Below are 17,241 nucleotides of genomic sequence, written 5' to 3'. Positions count from 1 at the left end.
GCCACCGCAGCGGAGCATGCAAACTTAACCACTCAGCCACGGGACTAGCCCCAATCAATTTACTTTTGAAAAATATCATAATAAAAAAGCTTTCTTACTAAAAGAGACAAAATCCTAGCAAGTCAGGATCCCTGCAGAATACAAATAGCAACTTATCAGACCCAGAGCTGAACAGGTGGCAAGATGGGGTTGGGATTCTTGCATTCTGGGAGGGAGCAGAATTTACACTTATACCAGAAACAGGATTGCCTTCCCTACCCAAACTGGCATCCCACATATAAAGTAGAGGAAGATGGGCACAGATGTTAGCTCAGGGCCAGTCTTCTTCAGCAAAATGAGGAGGATTGGCAGCAGATGCTAGCTCAGGGTTAATCTTCCTCAAAAAAAAAAAAGAATGGTGTGACTTTCCTGATTCTCTACAGCTCCTTTCAGTTCTAAACTTTTATGACACAATGAACAACGTTATGGATTGGTGAAAGGGGACAGCAGAGAGGCACAGTTGTGACATTATCACCAAGGAGGCCAGCCAAGGAAACTGCTGAAATAAGCCAGTTAGAAGGTAATGTAGCTTGAATTCGGAAAGCCATGAAGAAGCTGGAACCCTCATACACTGCTTGTGGCAACATAAAATGGTACAGTCACTTGGAAAAAGATTTTGGCAGTTCGTCAAAAGGCCAAACATAGTTACCACATAACCCTTATCAGCCTTAAAAAGGAAGTAAATTTTGACACGTGTTACGACATGGATAAACTGTGAAGACATTATGCTAACTGAAATAAGCCAATCATAAAAGGACAAATATTGTATGATTCCACTTACATAAGGTTTCTATAGTCGTCAAATATGTAGAGGCTGAAAGTAGAATTGTGATGGCCAGGGGCTGGGGGCATGGGGGGATGGGAGAATGGGACAGCGGTGTTCAATGAATACCGAGTTCCAGCCGAGAGAGATAAAAAAGTTCCGGAAATAGATGGTGGTGACGGCTGCACAACGTGAATGTACTTAAAGCCACAGAACTATACACTTAAAAACAGTTAAAATGGTAAATTTTATGTAACGTATATTTTACCACAATAAAAGAAATTTGTACATGAATGTTCATAGCAGTATTATTCATAATAGTCAAAAGTAGAAACAATCCAAATGTCCATCAACTGATGAATGGATAAAATGCGGTATATCCATACAATGGAATATTTCTCAGCAATAAAAAAGAATGAAGTACTGATACATGCTATAATACAGACGAACCTTAAAAACATTATGCTAAGTGAAAAAAGTCTGTCACAAACGACCACATATGACTCCATTTACATGAAATGCTCAGAATGAGCAAATCTTTAGAGACAGAAAGTAAACTAATGGTTGCCTAGGGGTAGGGGAGATCAGAGGGTGACGACTAACAGGAGTGGGGTTTCTTTTTGAGGTGTTGCAAATGTTCTAAATTGTGGTGATGACTGCAAAACTCTGAGAAAATACTAAAAAGCCATTGAACTGCATACTTTAAATGGGTAAATTGTTTGGTATGTGAATTATATCTCAATAAAGCTTTTTCTTTTAAAGCCAACAAGACTCAGTGACTGAATGGAATTGTAAAACAAAGCAAAGGAATAAATAAAAAGTAATTACAAGAGAATAGAAACACCACAGTTTGAATTCTTGCTCTGCCATTTATTATGTGTGTGACACTGAGCTAGATAACCTCTCTGTGTTTTGGTAACACCTACCTACAGGGTTGTCATGAAGATTAAACAAAGTAATATGTAAAACACTTAGTACAGTGCCTGCAACATAGTTTTCCTTCCCTGCCCTATCCTCCTACCTAATGCTAAAAACTCCAACACCAATTGTATGGAGATATAAATTCAATCATAGTTTTATCTGAATTTTATAAGGAAGTTATGTTTTTTCCAGATAGCAAATAACCTAAAAGTCACCAATTATATGCTACTGGCAAAGCAATTTTCAACTGCTAATTCACTGCAAGTTGAAATGTGAGGCTAAGGGAAAGATAAACTTTAGATAGTTCTTTCCACCAATTATTTATCTCTCAATTTCTTTTTCTCCTACCCTCCTCCATTTTTAAACACTTCTTTCCTTACCTACCTGGCCTTTTTACCTTATCCTTTATTCCAAACTACTATTACTTATACTACTACTGAACATAAGACAGGCATCAATAATTTACTTTTTTCCATTCTAATACATGTTGAGAGAAAAAAAATGATTGATCATGCAAGCTATGAGACAACACCAAACTGTGCCCAGCTAACCCACCAAAGTCCCCTAAACAGAAAGATGAACAAACTTTAAAAGATGAGAATGAAAAGGAATGCAAGAAAGCTCCTACTTTCCCTTGTGTTCATGGCTCTTATTTTATCTGGAAACAGAATCCTGTGGCATCTATAGAAAGGAATTGGAATTTCTCCATACTATCCATTAGCAAGTTCCACTACCAAAAAAAGTCAGATGCTCTAAGAAGATGGTGTTAGCACAATTTGACATAATAATATTATGCTTCCATTTTAAACCTACTCTCATTTCATTTCGATGTTAAATAAGAATTTAATCCCAAACTACTTTAAAGAACAACGCCTTTCAAAGGGGCACCTACATTATAAATGCTTCCGGAACAAGATTCAGTAAAAGGATGTGGTTAAGAAGCATAAACAGATGAACTGCCATTGTACTGCTATGATTTTGTATACTTTCACACCAGAAAATTCCTACTGAAAACATTTCAAAATAAATTTATAAACGTCACCTCTATATAGCCTTTTAGTATAATTCTAACTTACTCTAACATTTAGAATCTATCTCTAAAGAAAATTTGTGTGGGGGACTGGAATTGGCCACCCTAAGATATGTCTCTTCGGCATGAGGATTATTTTGGGCTGGTTACTTTTAAAAACTGCAGACAGGAAAGCAACTCTGAAAAGTAGAATTTACTTACCCTTTGTTAAGAGACATTTACATTGTAAGGGAAATCTCCATCTGTAAAGGTGTCTCCCTCTCTGTACCAGGAAGAAGGGGGGATGACCTTATCTCTAGAAACTCTTATCAGTGCAGAAGGCAAGGACTTAAATCTGCATCTTGTTTACTACACTTGTCTTGTAACCTCCTGTAACTGACTCCCCCACCACCAACATCCTCCTTTGTCTTTAGCTGAGGAGGATATTTAAGGTGGTGACTTCAGCCATTTTGGCGAGTTGCTCAGGTTGCCTGAGCCTTTCCCATGTATACATGTTATAAAGCTTTGTTTAATTTTCTCCTGTTATTCTGTTATCCTGTTATCATTAAATGTGAATTTAATTTGTTCTCCGACCAGAAGAACCCACAGCAGGCAGAGCAAATGTCTTCCTCCCCTACAGTTGCTACAAGCCCCAAAGTCTTCTCCCTCTACAAAAACTTTTTAATGCTGAACTTAATGCCTCCTTGATGCCTAACTGTATTGTCTCACTGTATTTCACTTCAGAAATGGTTTACTGGACACTTAGTAGACAGAGCAAGTATACTAAGTGTTTTTAATACAATATGTTAATAATCCCCACAGCAACCTTATGAACAAGATATTATTATCACCATTTTATAGACTTCATGGAAGGCAACATTTCAAATGCATATCACAAAGACTAGCCACATTAGAGGCAGCCAAGCTAACCATCCCTCTTTCCCGAAACTCTTTGCTGGTTTCCTTAACGTTTTATTAAATTGGTTCTCCTTCTCTCTCTCCACCTACTCCTGGTTCCCATTTCTGGCTCTGCTTTTTTCTCCCCTTGAGCCATTTGCTCTTCTCAATAGATCATCCATCTTTATGGCTTCATCTTATCACCTTTGGCCAGTTGACTCCCAAATCTGTAATTCCAATTGTGTTCTCTAATTCAAGCTACCATTGCCAAACATTTCTATTTGAATGTCTTGCTATCAGCTCAAACTCTGCAAAAACCAATGCCAACTCATCATCTCCAAAAAGCCAACTCTTCTATCCTCTTTACTAATCTGTTAATGATAACACACTATCATCCCATTCACCCAGACTCCCCAGTTAAGTCACACAGCAATTTGTGTTGGTTTCTCCCTTGAAATATCTTTCATTCATTCTTTTCTTTTCAACTGACACTGCCATTACTAAAACCCAAGCCCTCAGCAATTCATCTAAATTACCCTAAGAGATCTTGGTTATAACTCACTCCAGTCTCTCCACTTTAGTCTGTTCTGTTTAATAGTCATTCACTCAAACAAGACATTTATTGAATGACTAGTGTGTGCTAAGCAGAGATATAACAGTGAGAAAGACAGACATCTCTTTCTAGCAGAGCACATAGGTAAAGCAAACAAAATTTTTCAAAAAAATAATTATAGATGGTGATAAATGCTGTGACAGATATAAACACAGTGCTATCATAGAAGACAGAGAATAGGAGGGCTACTTTAGTTAGGGATTTTAGAGATGGATTTTAAGCTGACACTTTAAAATGAAAAAGAGGCAGTCATGTAAATATTTAAAGTAGAGTGCTCTAAGCAAAGGAAACTGCAAAACACAAATGTTCTAGGAGGGAAAAAACTTGGCATGTTATGGCAAACAACCTAGTCTAATGTGGCCTGAGAACAATAAGGGGGAAAGTGGTAAGCAGGGGAGTTTTAATCCAATACACACTGTGACAGAGACTACTAGTGCTCATTAACATCTGTGTCGTCTCCTCCATTAGAACATTGAGACACTACATTTCCCAGCCACCCCTGTAGTTAGGTGTGATCATGTGACTCAGTTGTGACCAATGGAATGTGGGTGAAAGTGATATGTGCCACTTCCAGCCTGGGCCCTAAAATCTTCCTCCATACTCTCTTCCCTTTTCAAGACAACCTCAGAAGTTACATGCTGATGATAGTGATGACTGAAAAAGACAGAGGAGCATGTGTCCCTGTGTGACTGCATGGAGCAGAGGTGTCTCCATTCCTACGTCTCCACTCCTACTCCATCACACATATACACTGGACTGTGATGTGAGAAAGTAATATAAACCTCCATTGTGTTAAGCCACTGAGATTTGTTGCTTATTAGAGCTGTTACTATACCATGACTAATACAGAAATCTTAAAAACATTTCTCTGACTGCTGTGTGAAGAATGAGTTAAAAGGAAACTGAAATATAATAATGTACACCTGAAATTAACACAGTTAAAAGCCAATATGCCCTCGATAAAATAAAAAATAAATAAATAATAATAAAAATTTTTAGACTTACAACTAGGACATACAACTATGTACTGGGGCTTTGGGGAGAGAAAAATAAAATAAAATAAAAAAATTTTTAAGGTCAAATAAAAGAATGAGTTAAAAGGAAAGAAAACAGTAGCAATAAAAAGACCAATAGGACTCAACAACAATAATAAAACTCAGTTAAAAAACAAAGGACTTAGACTTTTCTCCAAAGATACACAAATGGACAACAAGCATATGAAAGGATGATCAACATCATTAATCATTAGGAAAAAGCAAATTAAAACCACAGAGATATATCATGTCATATCCACTAAGAAGTAGGGGAAGGAAAGAAGGGGAAGGGGCAGGGGGAGGGAGGGGGGAAGGAAGGGAGGAAGGAAATAACAAGAGTTGGTGAGGATGTGGAGAAATTGGAACCTCTGTGCACTACTGGTGGGAATGTAAAATGGTACAGCCACTATGGAAAACAATATGGCAGTTCCTTAAAAAATTAAACAGAATTACTATATGACCCAGCAATTCCTGAAAGCAGAGACTTGAACAGATATTTGTACATGCCTGTTCATAGCAGTATCATTCATAATAGTTAAAAAGTGGAAGCAACCCAAGTGTCCATCAACAGACGAATGGATAAACAAAATGTAGTATATATATTCAATGGAATATTACCAGCCTTAAAAAGAAAGGAAAAAACTGTTTTTTTAAGATTGGCACCTGAGCTAACATATGTTGACAATTTTATTTTCTCCTCCTTCTCCCCAGAGCCCCCCAGTACACAGTTGTATGTTCTAGTTGCAGGTCCTTCTGGTTGTGCTATGTGGGACGCTGCTCCAGCATGGCTCAATGAGCAGTGCCATGTCCATGGTCAGCATCCGAACCAGCGAAACCTCAGGCGGCCAAAGAGGAGCGTGCAAACTCAACCACTCAGCCACGGGGCAGCCCCCCAAGAAAGGAAATTCTGACACGTGACAACATAGATGAACCCTCAGGACATTATGCTAAGTGAAATAAAGCATCACAAAAGACAAACACCATATGATTCCACTTACAAGAGTTACCTAGAGCAATCAAATTCATAGAAACAGAAAGAAGAATGGTGGTTGCCAGGGGTTGGGGGATGGAAAATGAAGACTTGTTTAATGGGTACAAAGTTTCAGTTTTGCAAGATGAAAAAATTTCAGAGACTGGTTACACAACAATGTGAATATATTTAACAATACTGAACTGTAGACTTAAAAATGGTTAGGATGGGGGCCGGCCCTGTGGCTGAGTGGTTAAGTATGTGCACTCCACTGTGGTGGCCCAGGGTTAGGATCCTGGGCGTGGACATAGCACTGCTCATTGGGCCATACTGAGGCGGTGTCCCACATAGCACAATCAGAAAGACCTATAACTAGAATATACAATTATGTACTGGTGGGCTTTGGGGAGAAGAAGAAGAAAAGAAAAGAAAAAAAGATTGGCCACAGATGTTAGCTCAGGTGCCAATCTTTAAAAGAAAAAAAGCAGTTAGGACAGTAAATTTGATGCGTATTTAACACCCCTCCCCAAAAAGATCAGTTAATACAAACAGTGAATCATTATGTTGTACCCCTGAAACTAATATAATGTGTCAACTATATGTTGATAAAATAAAAACAAATGACAAGAAACTATAATTCAGCAGTCCAAAAAAAGAGACCAGTTAAAAGGCCAAGAGTCCAAGTGAAGAGATGATGGTAGTCTGGACTTGAGTGGTTTGGTGACCATGTAGATAGAGAACAGAAGAATTCAAGATGTATTTGGAGGAAGAAGAGTCAGGACTTACTGATGGATTGGAAGTGTTTGGGGGCTGAAGTAAGGAATCAGGTATGACTTCTGGCTTTTAGCTACTGGGTGGATGGTAACACCATTAAATGAAATGGGAAAAGCTTGAAGAATGGACAGATTGGGGGGGGGGGGCAGTTTAAAAGTAAAGGAATCAAGAATTTGTTTTGATTGTCCCAAGTTCAAAATATCCACAAGATATCGAAGTGCCAATATCAAGGAAATAGCTTGATACATGTGGCATACTGTATTTCCCAAAGATGGCTGAAAACAGTATCTCCCATCCTACATGCTTTTCTTACATGTGATTTAGACCCGACCTCTTAAGGAGGGGACAGTTAACGTCCCTTCTCTTGAATCCAGGTAGACTTATTACAATGCAGAAGTGAAGCCATGCAACTTCCAAGGCTGACATAAAAGGTGTTTCAGCTTTTGCCAGACACCTTAGAGATGCTTGATCTTGGAGCTATGATGAAGCCCAAGCAGCCTATGTAGAAATCCACAGGTCCCTAATCCACAGCCAGTCAAAGAGGTCCTAGCCAACTGTTAATACCAACTTGTCAACAATATGAGTAAACCATCTTAAAAATGAATACCTCCACCAGCCACCCTAGATCATACCACATGAAACAGAGACAAGCCATCTCCACCCAAGTCCTGCCCAAATGCAGATTCATGAGCAAAAAGAAATGATAATCATTTTAAACCACTCAGTTTTGGAGTGTTTTTTACACAGCAATAGATAAAGGATATAATATATGACTCTGGAGCTCAGAGCAGAGGTTTTGCCTAGAGACATAAATTTGTGAATCAGTCACATATCAATACTATTTAAAATCAGATGATTGAATGAGATCATCTAAGGGAGAGTACAAGAGAGAAATAATTCCAGAATGAAGCTCTGAAACTCCAATATAAAAACCCAGGCAAACAAAAGATATCACTAATTCAACTCCAAACTCTGCCTACTGCCCAAACTGAGATATAGGACATTGGATATTCTATTAATTTCACTGTCATAAAACTACCAGCCCCTTCTCACCTGCCCAAATCTGGGCTTACTGCTCTTTCATCTGATAATCAGTTACCCATCAGGGGATCCTCCTCACTATCACTTCAGGATCCCCTTTGTCTCTGTAGAATTTGATTTACCATTTCCTCTCTCTCTCACCTTCCTCTTTCACTGAGGTGTACTCCTCCCTTTTGGTAGGAGGAGCAAATCGCACCACAACTTTCTGACAAAGGAAGTGAGGAAGTGAAATTTTTGGAGACCTTGCATAATTTAAACGTCTTACACTCTACTTACGCTTAGTAATTTGACGAGGTAGAGTTCTAGCTTGGAAATCACTTTCCAATCAGATTTTGAGGACACTGCTCACTGCCTTCCTTCTTGTGAGGTTGCAGTTGAGAGTACTGAACCTCTGTAATATGACCCATTTCCTCCCCTCTGGAAGTTTACAGGATCTTTTTGTCCCATGTATTCCAAAATTTCACAATGACACACCTCAGTGTCTCAGCGTACTAGTTATTAAGTTATTGTCCTTGGCTTCAAACCTACTCTCTTCTTCTCTGCTTTGTAAAGCTGAGGGGCTGGAACCCTGCAAATCACACTTCTCCTTTGCTAGCTGGCTCCTGGATAGACTCTGCCTATTAAGGGGCACTAGAAAAGACACTGAGGACTGAAGGAGAGAATAGGGAGAAAACTTCAAGTCAGCATGAACCAACAACCATCAACCAACAACCTTCACTCTAGCAATAGCAATGGTTCCAGTAGCAGCAGTTGGTTCCAGTTAGCAATTTTTTGCTTTTGCGTTTTTCCTGCCATTCCCAGACCAGCCTCATCAAGTCTCTTAAAATATCTCCACTTCCTGAGCAGGAAGTAAACTCCTCAGAAGTTTGAGTTTCAGCACCTCGGGGCCACTCTTCAAACTCCTAGTAAGCCTAAAATTCCCAACCTCTTCTCTTTGTTCTCTCAGCCTGAGGGGCTAGTAATTACTTTGTACAGTTACAATCTCTGTGACATCTCAGCAATCTCTTATTGCCTTTTCAATTCTCCAATTATTTAGCGTATTACTTTCTGAGGGCTGCTGTAACAAAGTAACAACAACGAGGTTGCTTTAGAACAGAAATCCAACTCACAGCTCTGGAGACTGGAAGTCTGAAATCAAGGTATTGGCCATGCTCTCTCTGAAGGCACCAGGGAAGACCAATTCCAAGCCTCTCTCCTAGTTTCTGGTAACCTCAGGCATTCCTCAGCTTGTAGATGGCCATCTTCCCTCTGGGCATGCTGTGTCCAAATCTGTGTCTGAATATCCCCACCGTCTTTAAAGAATACCAGTCATATTGGATTAGGGTACACTCTAATGATCTCACTTTAACTTGATGACCTCTGTAAAGACTCTCTCCAAATAAGGTCGCCTTATGAGGTACAAGGGGTAAGACTTCAACAAATCTTTTTAGGGGACACAATTCAACCCATAACAGTTGGCTAAACAATTCTTTAAATTCTGTTACAATAAGAGGTGTGGTCATCATTTTCCTGACTAGACTCTGATTGCAAGTATATGTCTATTTTCATCCATTTTCCTGAGAACCCAAAGGGCCTCAATCTACAAAATGACGTTCCTCAACTGTGAGGATTTTTCTTGAATATTTCAGATACATATTTCTTCCCTGCTCTTTTCTCTGTTCTCTCTCACCAGCACTTCTGTTATTTGGAAGGTGATCTCCTGAACAAAGCTTTTATCCTTTTTCATCTATTTTCCAACTTTCCCTGTACTTTATGAAAGGTCTTCTCTACTTTAACTTCCATTCTTCTAATGAAGATAGAGTGTTTTCTTCTTGCTATTATGCTGTAATTTTCAAGAGCTCTTTTTTTGTTCTAATTGTCCCAAATTCTTTTTTTATATTTGTTTTCGTCTCGTACTAAAAGCTTTCCTCCTGCACCTGGTGATCCTTGCTTTTCCACTCATATTTAAAAGTAGGGCCCTAAAAGCTGATTGTGAATAACTTACAGTTTTCTTCTTGGGCTGGTTAAGAGAAGCATCCTCTAAGTTCTTATTTGATTGCCAGAATTCTGGGAGCCAAACAGGAGAAGAGGCCTCAATAAGGGTCCCAACATCGAGCACATTCACTTAAATCTAGGTGTTTTCTGTAGGACACCTGGCCTTCAATTATGTCTAGCGACCAAAGAGGGCAGTCACTTAGCTATACAAATTGACAAAGCGATCTAGGTTGAAGCTCTTTTTTTTTTTTTTTTTGGTAATAGCTTACTGAGATATATAACTCACATACTACACAAAAGACCCACTTAAAGCATACAATTCAATGGCTTTTAGTATATTCGGAGTTGTGCACCATTACCACAATTAATTCTAGAACATTTTCATCACACCAAAAAGAAATCCCATACCCTTGAGTAGTTATTTCCCTCTAATCTCCCCTATTCCCAGCCCTAGGCAACCATTAATTTACTGTCTACAGATTTGCATTTTCTGGACACAGCATACAAACAGATTCATTACATGTGGTCTTTTGTGACTAGTTCTTTCACTTAGCATGTTCTCAAGGTTTATTCATGTTGTAACATGTATCATTACTTCATAACTTTTTATTGCCAAATAATGTTCCACTGTGTGGATATGCATTTTATTTACCCAGCTGATGAACATTTGGGTTGTTTCTACTTTTTCCCTATTATGATTGATTGAGCTGCTTTTTAAACAGACTTTCAAGCAATCCTGCTTTTAGCACCACTCTCACCCCTCTTTGACAAAAATACCTGATGCTGCCAATTCCTAAGCCTGAAGACTCTTCCATTTTTTCTACTGCCAGTTTAGAACTGAACATTTTTAAGTCTACTAAGAAGTTTCCATCAGTCTGTTTGCTTTGCAGCTTCCAAATTTTATTGCTTCTTTCATTCTCCTTACCTGCATAGTTCAGATCTTTTAAAAAATATCCTTTACTATCACCTTGGTGGGCTTTGGAGGGGAGTAAATGTAAACACATCTTTCACTCACCCATCTTTACCCGGAAGTCCTTTCAACCATTTTTAGGCTTCATTCTTTCTAACATATCTATTTTAAGTTTATAAACTTTCATTTAAGCACAGCTTACCTGTATCGCTTGAGTTATGTCATTATTTTCACCATTCAGTTCAAAATAGTTTAATGGTATTTCTTCTTTAATCCCTGGGTTACTTAGGCGTATACTGTTTAGTTTCCATAGAGCTGACAATTTTCTAGTTATTTTTTATAATTGATTCCTGGCTTAATTCCAACATGTCAGAGCACACACTCTAGAATCGATTATTTCCATATTTTTTATGGTCCAGCATACGTCAATTTGGGGGAAATTTCCACAGGCACTTGAAAAAAATCTGTATTCTACAGGTGCTGGGTGAAATGTTCTGTGCATGTCAATTAGACTCATGTGTTAATTACATTGTTCAAATCTTTTCTTTTGACTTGTCTTATTGTTGTAATAATTACTCAGAGAGGTATGCTAAAACATCCCATATTATGCTTATAAATTTGTCTAATTCTTCTTTTAGTTCTGTCAGTTTTTTTGCCGACCAAATTGGCAAAATTAGAATGATAATGCAGAGTTAGGGAACACTGTTTGGTAAAGATGAAAATTGGTATTTTTTTTCTGAATAGCAGTTTGGCAACAGTTAGCAACATTTTAAACATCTATATCTTAGAACTCAGTCGTTTCACATCTAAAAATCAATTCTAAAGCTCTTAATGTGCACCAAACACTGCTTATCATTAAATGGCTTTATGAATTCTCATTTAAACCTTATAATAATCCTGTGATTCAGTATCATCCCCATATTACAGATGAGAAAAATGAGGCTTATAGAGGCCTAAGCCCAAACAAATACTGATGAAGACCATACTGGGATTTAAGCTGTATGACTTCAGAATCTTTAAATACATATATACTGAAATGGAAGGATGCTTATAAAAGCCAAGTTAGAAAACAAGATGTAATATATGATTCTATTTTTTTAAAAGAGTGAGCATAAGTTTGTATATTCATAGAAACGAGTTTAGAGTATACATATTAAAAAATAATGGGGGCTGGCCCAGTGGCGCAGTGGTTAACTTCGCACGTTCCGTTTCAGCGGCCCAGGGGTTCACCAGTTCAGATCTCAGGTGTGGATATGGCACAGCTCAGCAAGCCATGCTGTGGCATGCGTCCCATATATAAAAAGTAGAGGAAGATGGGCACAGACGTTAGCTCAGAGCCAGTCTTCCTCAACAAAAAGAGGAGGACTGGCAGCAGATGTTAGCTCAGCACTAATCTTCCTCAAAAAAAAAAAATAATAATGGTGACAAATACTAAAGACAAGATACCATTTAGAAGAAAGAAAGAATTATACAAAAAACCTGTAATGAGACTGCTCACACAATTAAGACTAAACATTACTGAGTTCTCTGGCAGCCAGGACTTAAAGGAAAAGACATTTTATTTTATTTCCTATAACAATGTAATTCTCGTTTCTCCCACACTGATATGTGGCTCACATTAATTCTCCCTCTCATTTCTGACTGGTATCAGGTGGAAAAATACAACTACATATATATGTATATGTATATATACACACATTTACACATATGTATATATATTACTGCCTGGAGTGTATATATAAATATATATATATTATGTATTTAACAGCTTCTTGCCTAGAGCCAATTCATTCTGCCAGTTACAATTTACCAAGTACAGAGAGGGCCAATGAAAACGGCTCATTTAAAATATGACTTGGCCTGTTCTCATTATGACAACTGCCCCATGCCTCATTCTTCAAAGTTTATGTGTCTATGTTCTATACTTAGATGACAAGACAAAGAACAATGCATACATACACATATTATGTGTTCTGTGATTATTTCTTCAACATTTTGCTTTTCCTACTCTTTGGGATTTTACATTAAAAATACCTCATATCTATATGAGTATATCCTACCAATTCTTAGTCATAATTTACATAATATGCACTAGACTAAATTAAAACAAATAACTTCAGGAAGTTCCAAGATTGTAAACTGAAGCTTGAGTGGGAGAAAAGCGGTAGTCTAGAAACAGTTTTATTAAAGGTAATCAGAGGGGCCGGCCCAGTGGTTAAGTGCACACGTTCCACTTCTCGGCAGCCCAGGGTTCGCTGGTTTGGATCCCAGGTATGGACATGGCATCTCTTGGCCAAAGCCATGCTGTGGTAGGCGTCCCACATATAAAGTAGAGGAAGATGGGCATAGATGTTAGCTCAGGGCCAGTCTTCCTTAGCAAAAAGAGGAGGATTGGCAGTAGTTAGCTCAGGGCTAATCTTCCTCAAAAAAAAGAAAGTAATCAGAAACTTTATGAGAAGGACAAGATAGGTAAACTTTTTCTGTAAAGAATCAGATAGTAAATGTTTTAGGCCACACATAGTCTCTGTCCAGAGTCATCATCATCTCCTTTTTCACAATCCTTTAAAAATGTAAAACCATTCTTAGCTGAGGGCAGTACAAACAGGGTTTTTCAGGGGTTCCAATTAAAATAGTGGACTTAATACATAAAGGTTTTTTTAAAAAAGAAATTAACATAATGTGCAAAACACAGAAACGTGAACAATAGCAACAAAATTTCAGAAGCTAACAGACAGAGGGATAACTGGTAACTAACCCAAGTGAACTGCAGAAAGGTGAAGCCAGGAGTTGAGAAGCCCAATTTATACTCAGAATCCTCAAAAAGAGGGAGGAACTGACAGCACCTGGTACTGCTTAAACTGAGAAAAGAGGGAGTCAAATAAGGAAGACTGGGTGAAAGCTGTCTGAGAGGCAGTTAAATCCTTAGAAGTTTCCTCCCCAAATCTACCTGATGGTAGGCTACCCCACCCTGAAGTAGGGGTCACCAGATATAATTAAAAGGTCTATGTACCTACCAAAAGGCGAGGAATGAGAAAGCTAGTCCCTGACGCCAAAAAAACTGGTGGCCAAACCTTCAGCCCTCAAGCAGATTGAGTTTTCCCTCATGAACGTGACCCAAGAGGAAACACCTCCCAGATGTCAGGGTTTTCTCAGAAACCGCTCACCTGGACCACCACACAGTAAAGATCAAAGGCTTTTAGGTCTCCATCAATCCAGGCTTTTGATCACAAGATAACATCCAAAGATTACTGACACCAGAAGTAAGCCTCCAACATAAAAATTAGGGACCAGGAAAAAATTTAGAAGAGTCTGCAAAAAGAAAAAGGGTTTTAACAAAAAGTCATTTATAGCCTCAGACATGACAGTGCATCCACGAAAGCACAGGACACTCTCTGTAAGACACCATTTTTAAGAGAACAAAGAAGAAATCTTGGGAAATCAAAATCTTGACAGGAAAAATGAAAAATTTAACAGAAAGCTAGGAAATAAAGTTAAGGAAACCTCCCATAAAAAACAGAGCAAAAAGCCCAGGAGATGAAAAATAGGAGGAAAAATACTACTAGAGAACGAGTCTAAGAGATTCAAACAAATAACAGAAGTTTCAGAGAGAAACAAAAGGGAGGAGAGGAAACCTTTGTTATGGACTGAATTGTGTTGCATCCCCCCCTCCCTGCAACATTCATGAGGAAGCCTTAACCCCCAATGTGACTGTATCTGGAAATAAGGCCTTTAGGGGGTAATTAAGGTTAAATGAAGTTACAAGTGTCTAAATGTTGGGCCCTAATCCAACAGAAATGGTGCCCTCAGTTCTCAGTGGAGAGAGAAAGATAATGGCTCCTTCCACAAAAAGGCCTTGTACGGACACAGTGAAAGGAAGCTGTCTACAAGCCCAGAAGAAATCTCATCAGAAACCAACTCTGAGGGCACCTTAATCTTGAACTTCTGGCCTCCAGAACTATGAGAAAATAAATTCCTGTTGTTTAAACCACCCAGTCCGTGGTATTTTGTTATGACAGCCCTAGAAGACTAACAACCATCAATGAAATAATTCAAGAAAATTTCCCAGAACTGATGAACATAATTTTGCAGATTTGGAGGACACAATCACAGTGAATATCCAAGAAAACACACAAAAATAGATGTATGCCAAATCACACCCTCAAGAAATTTTGGAATACAAGAGATACAAAATCCCAGAAAGGTAAAAAATTAGGATCAGGAATCAGAATTTTTCTTTTTTTGGGGGGTTGAGGGGAGGAGATCAGCCCTGAGCTAACATCTGCTGCTAATCCTCCTCTTTTTTGCTGAGGAAGACCAGCCCTGAGCTAACATCTGTGCCCATCTTCCTCTACTCTATATGTGGAACACCTCTCACAGCATGGCCTGAAAAGTGGTGCGTAGGTCCACACGCGGGATCCAAACCGGCCAACCCCAGGCCACCAAAGCAGAACGTGTGAAGTTAACCACTGCACCACCGGGCCTGCCCCAGGAATCAGAATTTTGAAGAATCACAAGCTAGAAAACAATGGTGAGATACCTTCAGAATTCTGAAGGAAACTATTTCCAACCTAGAATTCGTTACCAACCAAATCAAGTGGGAAGACAAAAAAAAGGTTTTCATTAATGCAAGATCTCAACCGTTCACAAGAATCTACTGTGGGATATACTGAATCAAAAGGAGAGAGTCAAACCAAAAAAAGAACCACATAATACACAGAAAACAGATTTAACACAGAAGAAAGACAAAGGGAGTCGCTAGTTTTATGGTAAAGGGAGAAATCCCAGAAAACTACTATGGATCAGCCAGAGAGCTAGTTCAAGCAGGATCAAAAACTGATAGACAAAGACAGAGCAATTCTACTCCCAGATAGTATACCCAAAAGAAATAACTGTGTATGTCCACTAAAAGACTTGTAAGTAAATGTTTACAGCAGCTGTATTCACAGTAGCTAAAAAACTGGGAACTAATCAAATATCCATTAATGGTGAATTTTTAAAAAACTGTATATCCATCCAACAGAATACTACCATCAGTGAAAAAAGACCAACTACTGCTGTACCCAACATCATGGGTGAATCTCACAAACAAAATGTTAAGCAAAAGTAGCCATCCACAAAGGGGTATATACTGTATGGTTCCATTTATATTAAGTTCAAGAACAGGCAAAAATAGCCTATGGTATGAAGGACAGAATAGTGATTACTTTTGGAGGTAAGAGATACTGACTGGGAGGAGGCATAAAAGAGCCTTCTGGAGCACTGGAAATGACCTCGATCTTGGGTGATGGGTACATGATGTCTACAAATGTAAAAATTCATTAAGCTATACACTGAAATTTGTGTACTTCGCAGTTTAAAAAAGTTTAACAATACTTCTCTAAAGTTTTTAAAGAAATTAATGAGACTTTCAGTTGAATCCCACAACAGGAATTAATCAAAAGGAAAAAAATTAAGGCCTTATACATAAGGATCTTTATTTTGGAGTTACTTATAACAGGAAAAAAAAAACAAACCTGGAAATAACACTTAATAAATGAGTGTCATGCATATACCCGGGATTTCTCTGGTGTGAGAGAGAAGTTATTATTTGGTGTCTTACTGTTACTAGCAACCAAACTTAATACTAACTAACCTAAAGGAGCCACCTGCCCAGAGGAAGGGCATGTTCAAAGGCTGCAAGGCAAGAAGGAGCTGGGCTATTCAAGGCCCAAGAAGCAGCCTAAGGCAAAGGGAAAACGGCAACAGACATAGCTAGAAGGAGGCAAAAGCCAAATCACAGGAGGCCTGTAAGGGGAGAACCTGGCGAGGGGGGACAGAAAAATTGAAGCAACTGACTTCCTCGGGCAGGAGAATTCTGGGGGCAGGGGTTGTAAATGAAGTATTCTAAATGTTTCCAAAAGTAAAAAAAAGGCATCATTCAAGAACACGGACCTAGAGTGATCAAGCATTTCCCAGGAAAAGTTTCCAATGCCTTGATTAATTAATAAAACATTTTTGTAACATAGGTGGAATACTTAAAAAGTACAAGACATATGAAATTCTTTGTTATATCTACTTGAGTTGATCTAAATGCCACGTGATTTGGAAGTACGTGCTGAAATTTTTGGAAGGCTGATTCTTAAAAAAAAACCTTTTTAGATGCATCCATTTTTTCCCCCAAGCCATATTCTCACTGCTTTATTCAACTGGTCTGTTTGAACCAAAGTGGAAATTATTCATACCATACTTTTGTCCAATTCAGCAATACTTAAGTACAATTTCAGGAATAAAGAACAAGAGAATCAGTGTTTCAACAG

The 17,241-nt window shown here is 38.5% G+C and overlaps 1 protein-coding gene across 5 annotated transcripts in view; it reads right to left on the bottom strand.

The window, feature by feature from the left end:
* NCK1 (NCK adaptor protein 1) overlaps positions 1–17,241 on the bottom strand; it is a 73,185-nt gene that overhangs the window by 51,673 nt on the left and 4,271 nt on the right. The window contains exon 2 of one of the 5 annotated variants that reach the window (XM_070576148.1): positions 10,046–10,107. The exons of the other annotated variants lie outside the window; for them this stretch is intronic. The gene's annotated coding sequence lies outside the window, so the exon portion shown is untranslated. The remainder of the gene's footprint in view (positions 1–10,045; positions 10,108–17,241) is intronic. 5 annotated transcript variants of the gene reach the window in all.

The sequence above is a fragment of the Equus przewalskii genome, chromosome 15 (assembly GCF_037783145.1).
Source record: "Equus przewalskii isolate Varuska chromosome 15, EquPr2, whole genome shotgun sequence".
Taxonomy (NCBI): Eukaryota; Metazoa; Chordata; class Mammalia; order Perissodactyla; family Equidae; genus Equus; species Equus przewalskii.
The sequence above is the reverse complement of the archived record's forward strand: the minus strand, read 5'-3'. Positions and strand labels throughout refer to the sequence as shown.